Source organism: Gymnoscopelus microlampas (genome assembly GCF_963454915.1).
Source record: "Gymnoscopelus microlampas genome assembly, chromosome: 7".
NCBI lineage: Eukaryota > Metazoa > Chordata > Actinopteri > Myctophiformes > Myctophidae > Gymnoscopelus > Gymnoscopelus microlampas.
In genome coordinates this window covers 30,332,516-30,356,161 of record NC_139944.1, presented here as the reverse complement: position 1 = coordinate 30,356,161, position 23,646 = coordinate 30,332,516, and positions in this window count along the sequence as shown.

Below are 23,646 nucleotides of genomic sequence, written 5' to 3'. Positions count from 1 at the left end.
CTCTCTGTCTCTCTGTCTTCTCTCCCTCATTCGCTCTCTAACTCTGTCTCTCTGTCTTCTAACCCAGTGGTTCTCAACCTGTGGGTCTGATATGACAGTTAAGTCAGTGACAATTTAAGGACATTTAAGATTTTAATACCTCAAAAGGGATCAACAAACTACACAATAAAAGCTGGTCTAACATTGGCAACATTTTTAGAAAATAGCCGATTTACAAGCTCACAAGGCGTTGTGAGTTTGTAGATCGGCTATTTTCACAATATTTATCTGTGGAACATACTAAAGGTAATGCATCTCCTACAATTCCAAGTGCTTGTCAGGGTGGGGGGGTCCACATTTCAAATATGAATATTTTGGGGGGTCACGGCCTGAAAAGGTTGAGAACCCTAAGCTTTTTTTCTTCTCTCACTTGATGTCTGTCTCTCCCCCTCACCTCTCTGTCTTTCTGCCTGCCTGTCTGTCTGTCTGTCTGTCTGTCTGTGTCTGTCTCTCTGTCTGTCTGTCTGTCTCTCTCTCTCTGTCTCTCTGCCTCTCTCTGTCTCTCTCTCATTCTCATTCTCATCTCTCTTATAGATCTGCTATTTTCATTGTTTTGTTTAAAAAAATAATCGTTCATTAATCGTAATGAAATTGGTCGTCAAAACGCTTCTCAACATACAATATACTATAACGGCTGATATGGTCAGACCCACAATGGTCCATTTGGTTCCATGTGTGCTGTCTTCAGAGATACACATCCATTTGTTTTACATTCAAAGCTTCTTGCTGAGGTTTTTGATTGAAGCTTTGATTATCTGTCTTCATATTTTATGACGTTGTGAGGAAAAGCATGGGGATTTTATGATTAATTGAAGAGAAGAGCAAACTGCTGCCTGACAGACGTGACTAAGGTAAATAAGGTACCTTATTGTACACATGTGCACAAGTTTCAACGCACAACTGCTTTTAATTACTAATTTCAAAACAATTGTAAAACGATCTCAGCATAAAAATGAGTTTTGCAAACATTAATTTCAATTTGAATGTCAATATCTCAATATTATGGAATGAAGCTTCAAATTGTTAAGTACAACTGCACTCTAGATTTAACTGTGTAGCAATAAAAAGTGAACAGTTGGCTACAATGATGATAATTGACAGGAAAGGACACGGGTTGCTAACAGTGTTTCCAGTGTTAATCTCAACCGTCCCCCAGGCTATATCATGCTGACTCATCTCTCTCTCTCTCTCTCTCTCTCTCTCTCTCTCTCTCTCTCTCTCTCTCTCTTTCTATCACACTAGATCTCTCTATCCTACTGTCTGTCTGTGTTCTCCTACCCAGCAGGTCAGACTAGGAATCTCTGTATTACGCTTAATTCATACTCCGGTGTATGGCGGCGATGGTTGGTAGAAATAGGCTACAAGCTCACAGTGCGTTGCGGATGCAACGCACTGTTAGCTTGTAGATCAGCTATGACCAGCAAGCAAATCAGCCTTTAGTGTCCACTGCACATTATGAGCCGGCTCACGGCTGATGTTCATCACTATGGCTCTGGAGTAGTACTGAACAGCCAGAAGGTTCCTGGTTTGGTTTCAGCGGTTAATGGTAAATGAAAATAGCTGCCATTTTCCTCTCAATCTAGGTACCACCTCCTCTTGTGCAAAACATTGTATAATTGTGCATTTGCCAATGTGCTTTTGCCGTCGTTATACTTTCTGTGCAGGTATAGCATATGACGGTAGATCCTGCTCAGGGACCCCCTGTGTTTGTGATCATGCCACCTAGTCGCTTCTGTTGGGCTTGTTTTCGTAGACCTGGCCGCTCGTTTCTGTTGCAAAATCTGGCAACACTGCTGCCCAGCTGTGTCCTAACTCCCTTCCATGCCAACAAACGGGGACATAATGTGTCTCTGTTAGTGTCACTCTCTGTTGGCCATTTTGATGTAGTATAAGGGATCGCTAGCTGTATAGCACCAATGGCATTACAGCAGTAGGCGGGACATATCATGATGCCAGTGTGTGATTGGCTGCTTATTGGTGATGTGGGCAACCTTTCTTGGCGGACCAGCTGAGGAAACAAGGCGGACATTTGGTATTGAACATGAATGAACTTCCTGTGAGCTGAATGTATGGCTACTCACAGATCCGTCTCCCCCCCTCTCTTTTCTCATCCTCCTCTCTCCTCTCCCTCTTTCCCCCTGAAGCTGAGGCACACAACGAGGAGTCAGATAAGACAGAGGGGGAGGAGGGGGAAACTGAGCTGACTGCTGGAGACGGAGGGAGAGGAGAATACAGAGAGGTAGAGAAGGAGGAAGTGATGGACAGAAACAGGACAGCGTATACAGATAAAAGACGATGATGAGAGGAGGATGGAGGGGATAGAGATGTCCTGGAAGAGGAGAGGAACTGACAGTGACTCAGAGAGAGAGACAGAGAGACATAACAGGGGAAAAGCAGGATTGGTAAAACAATACAGGGTCTACAACGGCTTGGCTTCCCTGTGAATCTCTTACATCATATTGAGGATGTCATATATATATATATTGTAGTTCCAAACAGCTCCAGATCGTCTACCAAGTACTGCTCTAGACTGGACATAGCGGGGGATCTGAGATTAGTTATTCACAAAAAAAAAAAAAAACTTTGTTGGCCTGCTGGCAGCATGCACAAGAGATACTAATCAGTGTAGTGGTTTGCAAGATTAGCCACGGACACGCACAAAATGTGGGGAATATGCATACCGTATGGGGGGACATACAGGCAGATGCTGTTCTATATGCTCGCCCCCTAGGCATGAAAAACAGGGATGGAGAAACTCTGATATCTGAAAATCAAAATCTAAACAAAAAACACGGGAAGGAAAGAGTGAAGGAGGAGGATAAGAGATTATGCAAAAGCGGAGAAAGCATGGAAAAAAAATAGGAGAGGGGGAGCGATAAAAATGAAAAGTGCTAAAGAAGACAGAAGGAGAGAGAGAGGGAGTGAGGGGTAGCTTGGCAGAGGGACAGAAGGTGATTCATCTCTCAGTTTTAATTTGCTAATGCACTCTCTGGAGCTTGCAGAGACTAGGTTTAGACCAAGACAGAGAGAGAAGGAGGGAGGATGGACATGGAGAGAGAGAGGCTTGGCCTGCAGCCCCCCTCGTGAACAGAGGAGAGCAACATGGGTCAGCAGGTACTGCAGGGTGGATATAGAGAGATGGATGGAGGGAGGGAGGGAGGAGAGAGGGTCAGGGAGAGATTTGTGGGAGGTAGAGAGCGTATAGGTTGATGGATGGATGGATGCATTAACCAAATGACCGCTAAATCCAGCAGAAAAGAATGAATCAAAGAATGTAAGGAGAGAGGAGGGCAGAAGGATGCATGGAAGGATGGTACAAGACCATTGCTATACCTCCACGACTCAGTTGAAGCTACAGTATATACAGCATGCCCGCTAACTGGTCTCCTACTCCTCCCATCCACCCTCTCCAATACCACCTCCCCCACACAGCGACACCCCTGGGACTCCTATGTCACATTAACCTCGCGTCACCAGGCTTTCCACACGGAGGAAAGGCTGGTTTTCATTCCAAATTGGCCCGTGTGATCCGCTATAGGCGTAGAGTTATAATATATCTAGAGGGCGGATTGCCCCGCCCCCAGCTATTCATTTCAATGAAAGTTGCTCAGTGGCGTTTGAAGCACCCGGAAGTCTGCCGGAAGTACCAATATCGGAGCCAATAGAGTTATGAGCAGGGGCACCAAGGTTTCAAACGGTAAACGCACGTGCAGTAGCATTTTAAATGCGGAAGTGTTGCTATCCCAGATTTGACCACCAGGCGAGGGCTTCACTGTTCTACCATGGTTCTGGGGGCTTGGCTATAGGCCACGCCTACTAAAGAAAAAATCACACCCAGTGTGAAGTGGGCGGTGTGTATGTCTAGCTAGTCACGCTACGAATATAAAAGATGGACATACCAAACAATTATACCAAAATAATTGAAACGATTACACCAAATGAAACAAAGTGTAACACATTGTTCAGAGGGGATTCATCTTGGAAGGGAATGACTCGCAGCAAACAGTCCGGCCGGCTGGGAATGGAACCAGGGCAGGGACACACTGAAGAAAGCATTTATGTGCCCTAACCATTCGGTTGCCCCATTATTGCCATTGTTACTATGTACTGTAAATGGTAAATGGTGCATTTTTAAAAAGGCGCTTTACAATGATTGTGCATTACATTCACCCATTCACACACACATTCATACACCGATGGCGGAGGAAACCATGCAAGGCACCAACCTGCTCATCGGGAGCAATTAGGGATTCAGCGTCTTGCTCAAGGACACTTCGACACTAACTCTGGGGGATCCCGGGATCGTACTGGGAACCTTCCGGTTCCCAAGCAACCGCTCTACCTCCCGAGCCGCTGCCGTACTGTAGTATGTCACCTTGCATTGAACAACTCTGCCTAGATACTGTATCTATTTTGTAGTAATGATCATGTATTATTGTTATGTAATTATGCATCTTTTGATATTACTTACTAGATTGTTAGACTATAATGTCATTGCTGTCGGGTGGAAACCTTGGATGTCCAAAACCGTTTTTATTATCGTTTTAAAAACATTTTAAAATAATGTAAATAGTTCTACAAGTTCACTGTGAGCTTGTATATCTGCTATTTTCACTACTTTTGTGCGACACTTGCACACGATGAAGAAGGGCATTAATTTACGGAAACAATGTAAATAAAAAGTTAAATTATGAGAAACAGCAACAAGTTTCCTGCCTGACACCAACGATATGTGTTGAATTGTCACAGCGTTACATGCCACTCACAGCAATAAAGTGATGGTGTTTCTGGGTGGATGGGTGGATGGACAGACGTAGGAACAGCCAGACTAGATGCAGCAGTATTAATGGTTGAGTGGCAGAATGGAGAGAGAGAGAGAGAGAGTCGTGGATGGAGGAAGGAATTAGAGGGGGTCATAAATAGCTGACTGACAGACTGACCGGAGCGTGCACTTCCTGGAAATGGATCAATACTCGCCTCCCCTGACGAGCACCACATGCAATGTGAGAGAGAGAGAGAGAGACAGAGAGAGAGAGAGAGAGAGAGAGAGCGTGTGCAAATTGATAATGAGCTGGGGGCTTGGCGCTGCGTCTTCTTTTTTGAAGGTGCTGTCTGTCTGTCTCCCCTTTCTTCTCTGTCCTCCTGTCTGTCTCTCCCTGTCTCCTAGAACTGGGCGATCTCCTGTCTGTCTCTCCCTGTCTCATAGGGGGCGATATGAATTCAAGTCAACATCACGATTGTTTCAAACGTTTGCCTCGATTACGATTAACTTTTTTTTTAAGTCATGGAAATAGTGGATCTACAAGCTCACAATGCGTTGTGATGTGATGCGTTGTTAGCTTGTAGATGGGCTGCCTATGTTCACTACTTACTGTATGTGCGCCACCATTGTACAACAAAGTATAATACAGGTTTAAGAGGTAAATCAGACAAATCGATTGGAATATTTTCATGTTGATTCATTTATATAATAAGAAAAAACATCTTCTAGATTAATCGATTGACCTACTTGATTTGGTTATTGGCTCTAAATATCGTTTTAGATGTCTTTTTGGTGAATCGCCCGGCGCAATTCACCGATTCTCATACTATCTCCATATTTCTCTTTGTGTCTATATTTCTGTCTCTCTCCTCTCCTCCCTGTTTCTTTGTATCCCCATTACATTTTCTTTCTGCCTTTCTTTCTTTGCTTCCATCGTTACATCCTGTGTGTGTGTGTGTGTGTGTGTGTGGTGTGTGTGTGTGTGTGTGTGTGTGTGTGTGTGTGTGTGTGTGTGTGTGTGTGTGTGTGTGTGTGTGTGTGTGTGTGTGTGTGTGTGTGTGTGTGTGTGTGTGTGTGTGTGTGTGTGTCTTCATGTCTCTCTGTAGAACACTGTTGTGCTAACTATTCTTAGATCTAAGAGTCGTCTTGTGTGGGAATTGATTATGCCGACCTAGTTTTCACACATTCTTTTAAACTTGGAAAATGTGCGCGTGCATCCTATGCTTGGGGCGTTATCTATCTATTTCTTTCAAACCTTTCATACCTTCCTGACATGTCACCAGGGGTATATCGTATGGTTTATGACAAGAGTTTGTGTAAAAAACAAAAAGGAAAATCTGAGCTGCTGGTGATAGAATTCATTGTCACATGTATGACATTGTCTCTAGCCCAGTGGTTCGCAACGTTTTCTGTATCAGGGCCCACTTGAAAATCACATCAGTGGGCTGGATGGAGACCATGCACGGGATGGTGGTGAGTGTGTGTGTGTGTGTGTGTGTGTGTGTGTGTGTGTGTGTGTGTGTGTGTGTGTGTGTGTGTGTTGAATAAAAACGTGTCATTAATAAACTGCTTTTGTAGTTGGAAGCAGTCATCTCAAGATAAAGTTTTATGTGGCATTGATTCCATTTCTAGCCGTATTTAATTGAATAGCTTGGAGAGCTGCAGTATAGAACTTCTGTTTTTTTTTACCCTGGTATACTGTAAGACATTGGTCTTCAACAGGGGGTCCTCAACTTTTTTTTACATTAATCACTTGAACCCTAGAATCACTATTCTGAGGGGAACATTAGCCGAAAATAGAAGATCTACAAGCTTGCAACGCCTCTCGCAGCGCGAGGCGTTGTGAGCTATTGTCAGCTAAGAGGTTTGTTGTAGAGGGAAAAAGAGAAGACCAAGTACAGAGCCAAGTACAGAGCCAAACTGCAACACAATTTTATACAATATGTGGTGAGGGTCCCTTCTTATCTCTCTCTAATGGGTCCTTGGCCTGAAAAACATTGAAGGACCCAATACCATGATACCACCCAAGGCTAATGGAGACACGCACGCACGCACGCACGCACGCACGCACACACACACACACACACACACACACACACACACACACACACACACACACACACACACACACACACACACACACACACACACACACACACACACACACACACACACACACACACACACACACACACGCTTTAGTGCATGAATCACTCATTCATTTGGTCTTATCTTATATCTTGACTCAATGCAACAAGAATGTGCTGTATGACCGACCGCACACAGAAAAGCAGACCTATAGAACTGCAGTGAAGTAAATCCCATTCATAGCCATACATTAGGTTCTATAGTTTACCTCTAGTAATGTGAATTTTGGTTATTGTTGTTGTGCTTTTTGCAAGATGTCTCATTCATATAGCAACGCTGAGCACTTTTTCACATTGCAAATGACCACATTCATACCTCATACAACCCAGAGCAACAGCGTTGATTTGGGTTTTGGCCTTGCAGTTACTTTGGTAACTTCACTGAAACAACAAGTCTCAAGAAAATGCTAATCTTGGGCAAAATTCAAAGTCGCACATTTTGATGTGATGGCTCTCGGTGTCTTGTTTGTGTATATCGTTGCTGTCTGATGGAAACCTTGTATGTCCAAAACTGTTCCTTTTTTATTATAAAAACATTTAATAATACCCGATTCTACAAGCTCACAATGCGACATGTTGTGAGCTTGTACAGTAGATCTTTTATTTTCACTACTTTTGTGCACTCATTTACGAAAAAACATAAAAAGTCAAAATATGGACATACAAGGTTTCTGCCTGACAGCAACAATATTTAGTTTCTGTCCTAAGAGGGCTTAGTTATTGGCAGCTTCACTGTCACGTTTAGATTTGCTACGGACACATTGATGATGTGTGCATATATCTAACCTGCATACCAAGTAACTCCAGCAAACAGCACTGTGCGTTCTAGCCTGAAACGGTGCACTTGTAGGCCTACTCTTTTCCTATTTTTTTCTTGTCACTTAACCACTTCATTCCTGTTTTATAGTACGTTGCACGATACTGATCTACAAGCTCACAACGCGCTGCGATGTGACATATTGTTGTGAGCACGTCTGGCTATTTAAAAAAAAAAATTTAAACGCCAGGTTGAAAGTGCTTAGCAGAGGAATTGTATCACTCTGTTTGGTACACTCATTCATTCACAACACCATCTGCAGCTCATATCACAAGTCAAACTTTATACAGTAACACATTTCACACATGATGTGCTTCTAGTGACAAGCATGGAAAATACACAAAACTGTAAACTTACACAATATTTCAAAAATACAATAACAAATGGTATATACAGTGTATTTTAGATATATATATTTTTTGACAATCCACCCACACAAATGCTGTGCTACCTGAACAGTATTAGAAAGACTTTCCACTCTCTCTCTCTCTCTCTCTCCCGCTCTCCCTCTCTCTCTTTTATAAATGTTGATGGGAAAGGAGAAAGTAAAAAAATAAAAAGAGTATATTTTGTTGCTAAGCAATACGTAGTCAACATTCTACTTATAGATGTTGGAATGCTGTTACTTGGCAACCCTTCTCTCACTACTAGGACAATTACCAGATTCTTGAGAACCTTCAGTGTGTTTTGTCCAAAAATAAAACAAAACAAAGCACCTGGTAGGTGATCAGCAACAGTCATGGGAACCTGTCACCCAGCTGTACTGAAATCAGTCAAATGTCGCTCAAACTTGTTCAGCTTGTATGAAATGCCAGATCTGTAAACACATTATTTAACGACCGGACTACACCAGGCTTTTCAAAGCGCGCGTATGTGTGGAATTTACTGCGCACGTACATCGCGTTTGGAAAAATCCAATTGATATCAATGATACCGGCTACACCAGGCATGCGGATACGCGAGCCCTGCATACGCAAGCTTTAAAATAGCTGGACTGGATCTATAAGTGCGTGTGTGCATATATGCGCGTGCGTGTGTGCGCACATTATCTGGTGTGTGCTGGCCATGATGCAATGGGGGATTTTTCTATTTTTTTTGTACCTGCACTAATTGGGAGCCAGCTAATTGTAATGACATCTGACAAATAAATGTAATACTAACACTATGTTACAAATTGTCACTGAAAATAGCAGATCTACAAGCTTTTAATTTCACTACTTTTGTGTGACACTCTTGTACGTATGATGAAGTGGAGCATTTATTTACGGGAAAAATACTCGAAATATGGAGATATAAGGTTTATGCCCGACAGCAATGAAATGTATTATTTCTACTGCTATTACCACGACTATTGTTCCTACTTCTACTACTACTTACTATTACCATTGATACTACTACTCTTACTACAACTACTACCGTTGATACTTCTGCTCTTCTTGATACTACTACTTTTACTACTACTGTACTGTTGCTGGTACCACAACTGCTAGTCAGTATTTATGTGGCCGTAATGTCGAGCCAATGAACATAGATATAAAAAGCAGATCCAAATGGAGATGGACAAAGCAGACCAGTATATTCTGATGAATAAAGCACATTGATGAAACCAGCCATGCTTAGATACACAGTAAACCTCTCAGCTTTCACTTAACTCTGCAAGTGTAAAAGAAAAAAGGATAAATTAAGAGAGGATTTAGAGACGGTGTGTAAATACAAAATGTCAGTGTATCTATCTATGCAGACAGACTTTCTCCCTGTAAAAGTCCATTCCCAGCCAGAGAACAGCAACACACTGAAGCCTCCATTAACTTTGATGAGGAGGACAGTGTGGTCCACAATGGAATGGTGGTCCGTTCCGCTGTGGACCACCATGTGATAGGGTAGGAGTGTGTGTGTCTGTGTAAGTGGATTAAGGGAGTAAGAGTGCGTGTGTCCGGGCACGTCTTATTGAGTGGGTGAGAGAGAGCACAATGTGTCTCTGTCTCCGAGCATCCAATCTGTCGCTGTTGGTGTGTTGTTATATGTGTGCACGTGCCCGTGCATACAGTACGTGCAGTCCTGCACAGCGCTAGTTTTGTTTGTGCCCAAAACATGGCAACCGTGTCATCAGTATTGTATACAGTAAAATCGTGAGGTTTAATTTGACCCTGAGAGAGTGTAACGTTTGGTCCATTGTTCCTCTCTCAGAGTTAAACTAACACCCAGGACTTTACAGTGTACATTTGGAAAGCCAGGCTCTTTTCCTCTGTCTGTCTGTCTGTCTGTCTGTCCCTTAAAACCACTCTGTCTCTGTCTATCTACACCCCCCCCCCCCCCTCTCAGTCTGTCTGTATCCAACTTTGTCTCTGTCTCAGCCTTTAAGCTTCCAGTGTCTGTGTCCTACACAGCCAAATCCCCAGTGTCAATTTAACTTTTATATAAAAATTGTGAATATCATTATATATGACTTATAAGTATTGGCTTTTCCTTGCTTCAATTACTTAAAGGACCACGTCGCCCATTTTCAATCTTCATATAATTGGTCCTCACTAATACTCATTAAAATATGGCAAAAATGTGTGTCTACTCAGTCTGTGTCTCAGAGGAGGGCTGTGGACGGTTCAGAAACCTGCCTACAGTACCAGTGACATCATTGATGGGGATTCCAAGCGAATTCAAGCTAAGGTCTTTCTCTTCCTGGAAAGTCAGCATGCTGGAATAGTTAGTTTAACTCGTAAGAGTGTAAACATTTTCCCTTTTTTCAGGGTAAATCTTTCTGCACCGGATCGCAGAATAGTACACGTGTAGTATAGGTTACAACAGAAACACTGAGAAGTCAGGCAGTGTTCTTCTAAATCTGCTGACACGTAAAAGTGGTTTTATGACACTGCAATAATCACAGCACTTCTGGCAAATGTATACTTTGTCGTACAACAATGTTGCTTACCACAAATTGCTGATTTTCAACTGAACAACAAATTACAAACTGGGCGTCCTCACCATTTGATTCTGCACTTTATGTTTTTGTTTTGAGGGCTCTATCTCCCTCTCTCAGATTTTTCGCTCTGACTCTCTCGCTCTCTCTGATTCTGTATCTGACTCTCTCTCTCTCTCTCTGTCTCTCTCTCTCTCCCTCTCTCTCTCTCTCTCTCTCTCTCTCTCTCTCTCTCCCCCTGCCCCCTCTTTCTGTACCATCTGAGCTCCTAAAATATTTAACAAGGCCTGCGCTATTTTGGGGAGAGCCTGTCACACTGTCACTGGCTCCACGTTAAGGACATCGGACTCGCGGAACACACACACACACACACACACACACACACACACACACACACACACACACACACACACACACACACACACACACACACACACACACACACACACACACACACACACACACACACACACACACACACACACACACACACACACACACACACACACACACACACACACAAGGCGGACATGTTTATGAGCTCTCAAGGGTTCAAGTCCAACAGAGCAGGTGGGAAGGAGGGGAGAGTCCTAGCTCCAGCATAGATCAAAGAGTCTGTGAAATGAACACACAAAGGTTTTATAGGAGCACATCTCTCTGTAGTTGTTCCAGTTCACATTTCTATGCACCTTATTACTAGAGGTTTACTTAAATTAATAGTGAGCATATGAAAGGACAAAATGTACTCTTGTGGAAATGAGTGTGCATTCCGGATAGGCCAAGGTTTGAAGGTAGCTTTGGGTTTGCCTGCTTAATGAAACAATGCTTTGAGATGAGTGGCATTTCAAAGGCTTTTAAGACATTTCACATTTGTGAACTAATCATGTTATCAAAGACAACATCTACGTCACATAACTACATTTCCAGAACTACTGGACACCATTAAATGTAATGGAGGGTGCACTGGCCATTTGAGGGCATTGGCAAACCCTCCGTCACTGGCCACGAATAAGCAAAGCATTTAACTCCATAGCCAGTCCTAAAAGTAAGTGTGTGTGTGTGTGTGTGTGTGTGTGTGTGTGTGTGTGTGTGTGTGTGTGTGTGTGTGTGTGTGTGTGTGTGTGTGTGTGTGTGTGTGTGTGTGTGTGTGTGTGTGTGTGTGTGTGTGTGTGTGTGTGTGCATATTATTTGGGGCAGCCCTCATGATGACTCAGACAGTGACTCATGGAGCTGCATTAGCACAATATCCAGCATATAAATGTAAAAAAGAATCAAACAGATGAATGGAGGGGAAGGGAAAAAAATGACATTTTGAAGGCTATTACCGCAGATAAATTGGCTAATAAACCCCACAGGTTCTACATTAGCAAATGAACTGCAAAACATGAAAATGAACAATATACATATTTATGACAGTGTGGTGAATTTAATGCATCGTCTAAAACAGGATTACGTTGGGTGCATGATACAGCGAGGCTGGTACCACCCGGTGAGTAACATTTAAATATTAAACAACATGGCGGGGGGGGGGTTACATTAATGTATTCTATCGTCCTGGCTGTCCCTTAAATGAATTTTAAAGCGGTACTTCTAAACTCTGGTCTTGGGGGACTCTAGAGTGCAGACACTTTGTCTTACACTGTGTCCCCAGGCCTAAATGAGTCTGTCCAGTGATAATTGATCTGTACCGAGTTGACCTCAGACATAGACCTACTTTACATATAGGAACAGAGAAACTATACCTTTAAACACCTTTGAAAAACTGCTGCTGCTATTTGTGTACTATTTTAAATACTTTAGAAACATTGCTGCAACTCTCTGATTCTACTGATACAGAATCAGAGAGTAGCAACTTTATCAAAACGGTTTAGTCCGTTGGTCCTAGCTCTTAGGCGCTTTGTCCACTGGGGCTTAAAACGGCAAGGCGCTCGCCTGGGAGCACTTCCAGGCGCCTGAGTTGAAAATATTTGAGCTCTCAGCAGGCAGAGGGAAGTGCCACGTGGGCGCAAGGTAAATGCCCAGTGCCACGCCAAGCTGCTGGAGTTTCCAAAAACGCAGCCCTCCCGTTATAAACAATAGGCTCTATGCACAGCAGCCATATTGGAAAGAAATTGGGCCTCTTCTTACTTCCTTCACAGGTGTTACCAATGATACTAATGAAGGCTCTGTTCCATTCTGGTCAGGGTGCTGATATCGTGCATGTTGGCTCACTACAAACACTCCATTTTGGTTCCCAAATGGCCCCTTATGGTGGGTGTGTAACTCTCAGAGTTATGGGGGTCCTTGAAAATAAGACAACCACTATGCCACACTAAATGGAACAGAGCCTTAATTAGTATCATTGGTAACACCTGTGAAGGAAGTAAGGAAGGGGCCCAATTCATTCCCAATATGGCTGCTGTGCATAGAGCCTATTAAACAATTACTCTTAGGAAAAAAAATATCTTGGTGGACACAGGGCTGTGTGCGAGCTTTCTTACTCCACAAGTTATAAACATTTATCTGTGCCAGCGGTCAATGCGCCAGCTACAGCCTGCATTGACCCGTGGATTTGACCAGGACCAGACTCCTCAAAGCTTGGGGCTCAAGGAAGTCGGGGCCTTTGGAATCTGCACCAAAATACTACTTCTCTCACTTTCTTCACCGTTTCTGATGAAATCCTCCCGTATTCGAACCTATACCTGTATGATGCAACAGCTCTGTCTGACAGCTCCGTACTCTAATGACGCAACAGTTCCATCATAGTACAAGCCCCTTGCCAGTGATGCAATCCTTCCCTGTTCCCTCTAACCATTCGCCCTCAGCGTTCTCCTGGTTCTGGATATACGTTAGTCTGCAATAATAGCTGTCACCTTAGCGGCTGCTAATGGGCATCCCGTTCAATTTAGATTCCGGATTCAAAGACTATGTTTGTCACATTCTCATGTGTGTGTGTGAGCAGTGAAATGTCTGGTGCGGCAGACTCCGCCAGACTGTGTTAAAACGTAATCACATGATCCCTAGCATCCCTATTCTGGGCATGTCATAATAGGAGAACGTGCACATCACGTTGTGACGCAGTGACTCTGTGACACATGGAGTGTATTGTTTATATATAGGGAACTGATGACCAAAATAAAAAAATTGCAAAGTGAAGTGTGAGCTTTCGAGTTTTTAGAGAGATCCAGTAGGCTATATAGGCTAAATGATGCTGAGGAACCGCTTGATTTCTGTTCCCAATGGATTCTGGAAGAAGACCAACATAAATGCATTTATTGAGCGTTCTCAATAAATGAGAATTTGTATCTGTGCCAGTCTTGCATCCTTTATTTGGGAGCGCCGCTTTTTCCACTTCGGTGGTATTTGATTTAAGATATATCCCCACGGCATACACACACATGCACATTCAACGATGCACACACACACACACACACACACACACACGCACGCGCGCACACGCACACGCACACAGTTACTTTAGGCACACACACATATACATATACAGTACCACACACATACAGTACACACACACACCAGCACCACCCCCCTCAATTCAATCCTCTCTGTCTCCAGTAGCTGATGTCAGTCATGTTGATGGGCCGAGACAGTTAGCTGCTGCAGTGCAGTGGGTATCTGTGTGTGTTTACTGTTTACCCCAGGGTTTAAACACGTCTATCTGTCTGTCTGTCTGTCTGTCTGTCTGTCTGTCTGTCTGTCTGTCTGTCTGTCTGTCTGTCTGTCTGTCTCATACAAAAGATTTTCCTCAAGTTGCTTATCTCCTAGGGCAATCCACACCAAGCACTAAAATTATACTTAACTATAACTATGACTATATTGTTCACCACTGTTATAGTTATGGTGTGGATACTGGCATCCACTTGACTTACTGTAAGAACAATATCTTTATCGTTATTGTGCTTGGAATGCACGCTGGAAGTGATTTTAGGTGCACCTTGTATCTCCATGGGGTGCACTGTTCACAGCAAAGCCATGTGCAGAACAAACTAATAGACTAACGAGCAAAACACTAGTTGAACGGTGGCACAACAACAAGCCCACGTTAGCCTGAACAATCAAAACCAAAACTGCACAGCGGCAGAAAAAAAAATGTGATTTGCTAATCTATTACAGCTCCTGCATGCATAGACGTTAAATGCACAGCAGCACTGTTAATCAAAGCCTGGGAATTAGTGCACCATATGTAGCATTCCGGTGGGTTTAGCATTGAATTCCGGTGTGTTTTGCTAATGAAATGTCTCACATGGTGCTGTTACTTTGTAAGTGCATTACAGCTAGACGTGTCAACCTCCTCTGGTTCATCACGTTTAAACATTTAGCATACATTAAAGCATTTGTAGAATGCTTTTCCTTACACGGCAGCTGACACAGGGAGGAACAAATGGCGTTTAACAAACATCTCAAAGTCAAAATGAACAGAACCCCTCGTTTGTGGACGCAATGCTGGCAGAAATCCGTGCAACCTCATTGGCAAAGATGAATGTTTTTCCAAGTCAGCTTGTACCTGTACCAGGCATGATCTGTTTTGGGGAGTTGAACCTCATTCAATGCCGAAAGGTTTATACTGGCAGAGGCAGAATGGGATCACTGAAGTTTGTATATCTGCTCTAAAGCGGATACAGAAACGCTCTCAGTCTGTGCGCGTGCATGTGTGGTCATTACCGGATACAGTAGGTGGGCTATAATCCGGATATAACTGAGCACTAAACGGTAAAGAGATGTGCAGCCCCTCTTGGGAAAATCTTCGTCTTACTTAATAATGTGCATAAGTGCGTGAAAACCCTCTCTCAGTCAAGACTGGCCAGTGGCCACGGTTCACAAGCAGTTTACCGAGGCATTACCACACATTATTATTGAAATTTATATATATATACCGTATATACAAAAAGAAAATACCATATCAGTACTTTGTGGGCAAATTCTACACCATAAAAAGATATTTTGTCAACCTGGCGTCCCAATGTTTTTTTTCAGTTTATTTATTTATTCACAATTAATCAAAATAGTACTTCCTCCACAACTGTCTTTTTTTGTTATGTATGACAGTTTGTCTTTGTCTATACTACTTTCTTAAATCTGGAGACAATTCATATGTAAACTATACAGATATTTTCCTGCACATGTACTATGTCTTCGTGTTTAAGCACAAATATGTATTTTGAGAACCCCAAAAAATACCTTGCATCCTCCCCCAGACCTTCAGCTTCTGGCGAGGGGAAACACTGTAGCGTATGTAGCAGATCTACAAGCTCCCCACGTGTCACAGTGCAATGCACTGTGAGCTTGCAGATCTGCTATTTTGCGATGAATACCTGTGCCTTGTTGAGAATTTCACTTGCCTATTGATTTTTGTTTTGTGTGTGTGTGTGTGTGTGTGTGTTTGTTAAAAAACTACTGATGCTGATGTTGTAGGATGCAAAAGCAAACTAAAGGAGATGTGCTATGCTGGAAGAGAGAGGTAGAGGCCTATGACTGAGTGGACCAGTTTACAGTATATGTAGAAGCAAAGGAACCCAAAGTTCTGCTTTTGGTGAGGCAGACTGGAGGAAAAAACAGTATTATGTGATGGTGATGGGATTTTGGCTGCTGATCGAATGTCACCCAGGTAATTTAATACAGTTGTTCTCAAACTTGTTTGGCTCAGGGCACCTCTGTAAATAACTTTTTCATCCATGGCACCCCTGAATTACATTGATACTTTATAGAACCTTACATTTATGTCATATTATATGGTACATAAATATGTAACATCTTTCCCTCTAAGATACAGTATATATACAGAAAACTGTAGAGAATATCTGTTTCCAAGGGACAGATTGAAAATAACTTTATACTTGGCAAAAATAGCCGATCTACAAGCTCGCAACGCGAAACAGAGTGAGCTTGTAGATCTGATATTTTTGGCAAATAGATTTAGTGTTGATTGAAAAAGAACGCACCAAGGACAGTGTAACTCAGATTTGTTTTACTAGAGGGTCTTAAGTGGTTAGAATGAAGTGATATTGGTCCATTCCAATATTATCAAAGTATTCTGCAGCACCCCTGGACTTGCGTCACGGCACCCGAGGGTGCCACGGAACCCACTTTGAAAAATCCTGATATAATAGAATATGGCAAAATCATCTCGCCTGAGGGGGGGTCGTGAAAAGGCAGCATAAGTAGACATGAATCAGAGAGCTGTTGTAGCTGGACACCAACTCCACCACAGAGAGGGGATGACATTTGTGGAGTAAACTGCCTCTGTGGACATAATGGGGCTGACGCACAAGTGCATGTTCTTTGATGATGAAATATTTGACTAAATGGTAATTTTCCATTGACACACGCAAAAACTGACGGTCAAAATTGGTATTTATTCATGTTTTTGTCTGAGTTTAAAGCTGCACCATGTAACTTTCCTCTTCTACCCCAGATTTGAACCCGGTTTCCTGCGCAAGTGCTGATTATTTTATTTTTTTACCATTGAGCTAATAGAGCCTGCCTGCTCACTCAGGGGATACATTGACTCTTGTCAATTTGTGTCAGAATTTATATTGTATTAACATACAATACTCTACTATACAACAAAATTGCATTTTATTCATAAAAACAAAATGACATAGTGCCGCTTTAATGTAGCCAGCCGGTAGCAACATTTTGTTATTGGTTACCAGCTAATGTTGCTTGGCTTGAGGATATATTATATCCTGAACGCCATAGGCTATATTCAAGAGAGGCATTGGCAGCATTTTTGTGACAGAAATAAGCAACCAGAGGTCTATGAAAACAAGCTCAAAAGAGAAGCAACTAGACCACATGAGCACTTAGTTTAAACCTATATACACCGGCTATTTGAAAATAGCCGATGTTTAACGCATCGCAATGCAACGCATTGTGAGCTTGTAGATGTGCTATTTTCAAAAGAATCTTGGGAAACGTTTTTACATTTTAACAACACAAATCTAGTACACTGGTTCCTGGCACAAAATATTTTCAGTCCACAGACAAATACATATTAATTTATGGGTCCTTCACATGAAAATGTTTGAGAATCACCGGTTTAAACCACATTTGGATGCAAGCCCAAATAAGCAAGTACACTTTAAAAGCAAGCCCAACCCGCAACTACCAATTTACAAGCTACTTTACAGAAAAACAAGCCAAAAGTTCCTTGGAATAAGTAGACATGGCTGGCAACACTGGGCATTGGCCTTGTTTCTTCGCTGTATGAGTTACACAAAGTGAACACCTGGTCTGACACAGTCTTAGTGGGCTGAGGGAGCGGAAGGTCACAGGTTTGAGTCCCAGTGGCAGTCAGTGTGTGTCCAATTTGTGACCTACACAGACACCTGGCCTCCTTCTTATTCGGTACAAAACCTGCAAAGACTTTTAAACGCAAGAGATACCGAATAGGCATGACCACACAGTTATTTGTAAGGAAAACGGTACATTCTGAAATTGCTGTTCAGAGTAAATGAAAGAAGAGTACCCGCTCTAAAATAACCAAGAAAAAAGAGAATCATATCAGATCTTCTCTGAGTTTGATCCTCCTGCAGGCCATCTGTGTTTTTACAGCACTCAGAGTCAGCACACACTCTCTCACTTTCTCTTATGCTTTTGTAAGCTGCTTCCTCTCTCTCTGTACTCTGTCTTAAGTCTAATTTATGTATCCCTGCACGACGGTGTCATTCACAGAGAATAACAGATTTTCTTGCAATAAAACACGACACCATCGTGCAACAAAACAAAATTAGGCTTTGCCTCATCATTCTGTGTCTCCCCCCGTTCCCCTGTCCTCCTTCTATCCCCACTTTGTCCATCTCTATTTCTCTTACTTTCACTTATTATCTTTTCTGCTGCACCTCATCTCTCTATCTCTTTCTGCATATCCCTGTCCCTATCTCTCCATCTTTGTTGTCCTCTCTCTAGTTATCTCCCTCTTGCCCTGTCTCTTACTCGCTCTCTCCCGTTCTTGCTCTCTAGCTTTCTTTGCTTTTCCATCTCCCTCGTTCCCCTTTTCTCTCTCTGCCTATCTCTCTCTCTCTGTCTCTCTGTTTATATGTGAGGTCAATGAAGCTTGATGCAGATCTTGCCTCTTACATATTCCACCCTGCAACCCACTGCTCTCCTCTCTGTGCTTGAGTGACATGAGCTACGACACCCTCTCACTCGCACGCACGCACACGCACACATGCGCGCACTCACACACACACACACACACACGCGCGCACACGCACACGCACTCGCACTCGCACACACGTACGTACACGAGCACAAATGGACAACTGTGCTTGTTCACATGCACAGACGCACTCGCACTATACACTCACAGAAGTACTCACAATCTCTCTCACGTGCACGCACGTGTGCGCACGCACACACACACACACACACACACACACACACACACACACACACACACACACACACACACACACACACACACACACACACACACACACACACACACACACACACACACACACACACACACACACCTACAAGCATCTGCATAGACACAGTGCCGAGACATTCTCGCACTACAGAAGAGCATGTTCTTGGGGACAGAAAGCACCTTTTCAAAGCTGAGCCAAAGTGATCTTTTGTGCAATTTTGACATTACGTTGTTATTTCACCAAGTCGATACTGTTGTTCAGGGCAATTTCACCCCTTGGTTGATTTCAGTCTCCAGTGACAAAATACTCACCAATCATCGATAATGATCCACAGTTAACACAGTCGATGTGCAAATCTATGCGAGGGATGGATGCTCTATTCACCGTAACAGACCAGCAACAATGAAGTTCAAGAAGCATGAACATAATTTGTCGCTGTCGGGTGGAAACCTTGTACTGTATGTCCAAAACCCTTTAAGACTGGCATTTTAGATTTCTTTGGCTATTCAAAAATAGCAGATATACAAGCTCACAAGCTTGTAGATCTGTTATTTTTGAATATATCTTTATCTTTGAATATATATATATATGTTTTAAAGCTATTTTTTTTACTCCGATCTGTGTTTCTGGGGGTCCCTGGAATGACATATTTTGAGATGGGGGTCCGCAGCCAAATACATATCATTTTGGGGGTCCTTGACATGGAAAAGTTGGAGCACCACTGATATAGCAACATAAGTTTTTTCCAAAAACTGTTTAGAAGACATTTGTAGAATATATATTCAAAGATTTGAAAAAATGACACAGATGCGTTCCCGGTCTTAATGGATTATAGTGAAGATATACAAGCGACTTGTTGAGAGCTATTTTCAATACCTTTGTGCAACCCTTTTGTAGGCTGAAGTAGGGCATTAATTCACAATAGAAACTACAAAGAGTTGAAATATGGAGATGCCCGTGCAAGGTTTTCTGTCCGACTGCGACGATGTGATAAGTGGAAAAATAGCTGGTGCTATTGGAAATTGAAATGGCTTTGTTGAGCTGTCAAACAAGCTCTCTTTCAACATATTGAGTGAAAGCAGCTCTAGTCTAATCTTAGCTTCTATCCTAACCTTATTATTGATTGATTTGCACAACATGTGTGTAAGTCCAATAACATCTTTCATGAGAAAGGCTCAAGTAAAAAGGAGTTGTGCAGGTGAGGTGATAAGCTCGTTAAGCTGGTAGATGTGGGGCTATTTTAGCTACTGTTGCGCGGCTGATGGCTTAGCCTTTGCCCACGCCATAAAATACATTACAATGTATTTTTACATAATACAGGTAGAGAAACTGAAAATGTTATTAGATGTCAACTGTTCGTCCCTGCCCTAGCGGTGTGCGTGCGTGCACATCGCAGCCATATGCATTTCCATAGCAGTGTTCTGAAACCAGGAGAAGCAAATTACCAGAAGTGTGTGTGGTCAGGTGTGTGTGTGTGTGTGTGTGTGTGTGTGTGTGTGTGTGTGTGTGTGCGTGCGTGCGTGTGTGCGCGCGCGCGTGTGTGTGTGTGTGTGATATCCATAACCCGAACTCCCAGCCCCTTTCCCGTTAAAAGCTATTGATCCATGATCCATCCATCCTTCTCATATTCCCTTCATCCCCCCATCACATCTCTCATTATCTCTCTGCATGGTTCTCTCTCTCTCTCTCTCTCTCTCTCTCTCTCTCTCTCTCTCTCTCTCTCTCTCTCTCTCTCTCTCTCTCTCTCTCTCTCTCTCTCTCTCTCTCTCTCTCTCTCCCTCTTTCTCCTTCTCAATGTCTCTCTGTTTTCCTCATTTGCTAGACCCCCCCCCTCTCTCTCCATTTCTGCTTTTCTTTTGTCTCTATCTCTGTCACTCTGCCACCCAGCTCCGTTTCCCCCATTGTTCTCTCTCTCTCTCTCTCTCTCTCTCTCTCTCTCTCTCTCTCTCTCTCTCTCCCCATGAGCTTTCCTCTTGGTGACCTTTTATCTCCTTCCCACTCAACACCTCTCTCTCTCTCTCTCTCTCTCTCTCTCTCTCTCTCTCTCTCTCTCTCTCTCTGTCTCTGTCTCTTGGCCATTCTCTGGGGTGGTCTTGGGTTCCCTGACTCATTGCTCCTGGAGGAGAGATGGAGAGAAGGATGGAGGGGAGGTTCATGTAACCAGACAGGAGACAGATATAGTGAAGGGGAGGTGAGGGGGGAGGTTGAGAGGGTACACAGGATAAACGGTAAGGTAGTGGATGAGAGAGATTACAGAGATAGGGGAGGTGAGAGGAGAGGAGAGGAGAGAAGATGAGGGGAAAGGAAGAAGGGGAGAGAAGATGAGAAGGAGGGGAGATTAGTGGAGAGAAGAGAGAGAAGAGATTATGCGAGGAGAGGAGAGGAGATGAGGGGAGAGGAGATGAGGGGAGAGGAGAGGAGAGATTAGGGGAGAGGAGAGAGGAGGAGGCGACGAGGGAGAGAGAAGAGGAGGGGTGATAAGGAGAGAATAGAAAATGGAGATTTAGGGAGACAGAGTGTGCAGAGGGAACATAGAAGGAGTGAGAGGAGCAGTATGTAGATGGGGATGGAGGGAAGGAAATTAGACTAAAGACATGAGAGGTGAGGGGGGAGGTAAATGATATGTATATGGAAAATAGCCGATCTACAAGCTCACAACGCCTCGCGCCATTTTTGGCTAAAGTTGTCCTCAGAATAGGGATACTAGTGTTCAAGTGGTTAGTGTAAAAAAATCACACCCTGTGTGAAGGTAGCGGCGCCTTTGATACATTTTGTCATATAATGTGTTTATAGCCACGTGTCACGTGAAGCTTGACCAATCACTTTGTTGACGTACGCACCTGACCAATCAGAACGTTGACGCACACGGACAAAGTCAGGTATAGAGCAGGATCCGCTCTATACCTAAAGGTATATAGACCTAAAGGTATAGAGCGGCTAGCGCCGCTAAAAATCACACCCAGTGTGAAGTGGGCGGTGTGTGGTCATCACAACATGACTCACTTAAAAAAAACATAAAAGTGTTTTTTTTAAGTCCATACTGCTATTCATAGGGCTGCACATGTGTCATGTGTTTCGCTAGCCAATCACAGTCCTGAATTTGCAAAGTCAGCCAATCACATTACAGCTAGTGGTGATGACACTAGCTGTAATGTGATTGGCTGACTTTGCAAAAGTATAGATTTGCATTGACTGTGGAAGGGTTAGCGTTGTAGACTGCATTGTAGACTATTGGCCAATCACGGTGCAGGATTGGTCAGTGTCCAAACCTCACTTATAGGGGGCGGTTACACCGCCCCAAAAATATGTCCTATCACACAAAGATTTGGGGCCCCCCCCTGTAGTAAACTCTGAGGACCCCCTAGGGGTCCCGGACCCCCTGTTGAAGATCCCTGATGTAACGGGAGTAGAGGTAGAGGGGGGAGAAGAGAGGAACAGATGGGATAAGAAAGGACACGTGCAGCAGGGGTGAGAGGAGGATGTGATGGAAAGAAATGTGAACGACGCAACTAGAGAAGAGAAAGACGGGGGGAGGAGGAGAGAGAGAGAGGGAGAGAGAGGTGGATGATGGGAGGTGGCAGGAGGCAGGGGTCAATAATGGAAGTAATCTAACACTTTAGTGAGACAGAGGGGCTGACAAGAGGGTCATGGACCCCGGCCAGTTACACCCATTTACTCACACAAACGCGTGCGCACACGCTCGCATGCACACACACACACACACACACACACACACACACACACACACACACACACACACACACACACACACACACACACACACACACACACACACACACACACACACACAGGTTGACAGGTACACCGAAAAGAAACTAAAGGATCTTTTGTACTTAGACAGGAATCAGTTCCACTTGATTGAAAAATGTCCATTTGCTTGCTTTATGTACCTAAATGTCAGAGACTCAGGGCCATATTTTTCACCCGGCAACTTCGTCAACCTGGCGCTATGGGCAGCCTTGAAATTGCTAGCGCTAATTGAAAGAGATGTTTAACCACTTGGAACCCCAGCGTCTACATTCTGTGGGGAATTAGAACTAGCAGATCTACGTCGTATTGAGCTTGTAGATATTTTTGTCGGAAGAAAGTGGTCAAAGTACAATGGTAACTCAAGTCCAGTTCTCTAAGACAGTGGTTCTCAATCAGTGGTCCGCGGACCACCAGTGGTCCTTGAGGGGGTTCCAGGTGGTCCCCAGCTAAATGATGGAGAGTTGAAAACCAAATGGAACCTTGTAGATTTTTAACTCTTGAGAGCGTAAAATGAAACCAAATGGACCCGTAAGGTCATTTTACGCTCTCAAGAGCATTACTTAATTCAAGAATTGTTATTTTTGATCAACGTGTGCCTGTTATCTCTCCTATGGTACCAACATATACAGCATGGAATTGTGGTCAAAATCTCATCCAACGATAACAAAATATTCTACGTTTTGGGTCTGAGAGTCTAAATCTCATCAACCGGTGGTCATAGGCTCAAATGGCGAATAAATAATGGACCTTGATATGAAAAGGGTTGAAAACCACTGCTCTAAGACTACAGTTGCACAACCGCTCTGCTCAACCAGTGGACTTCA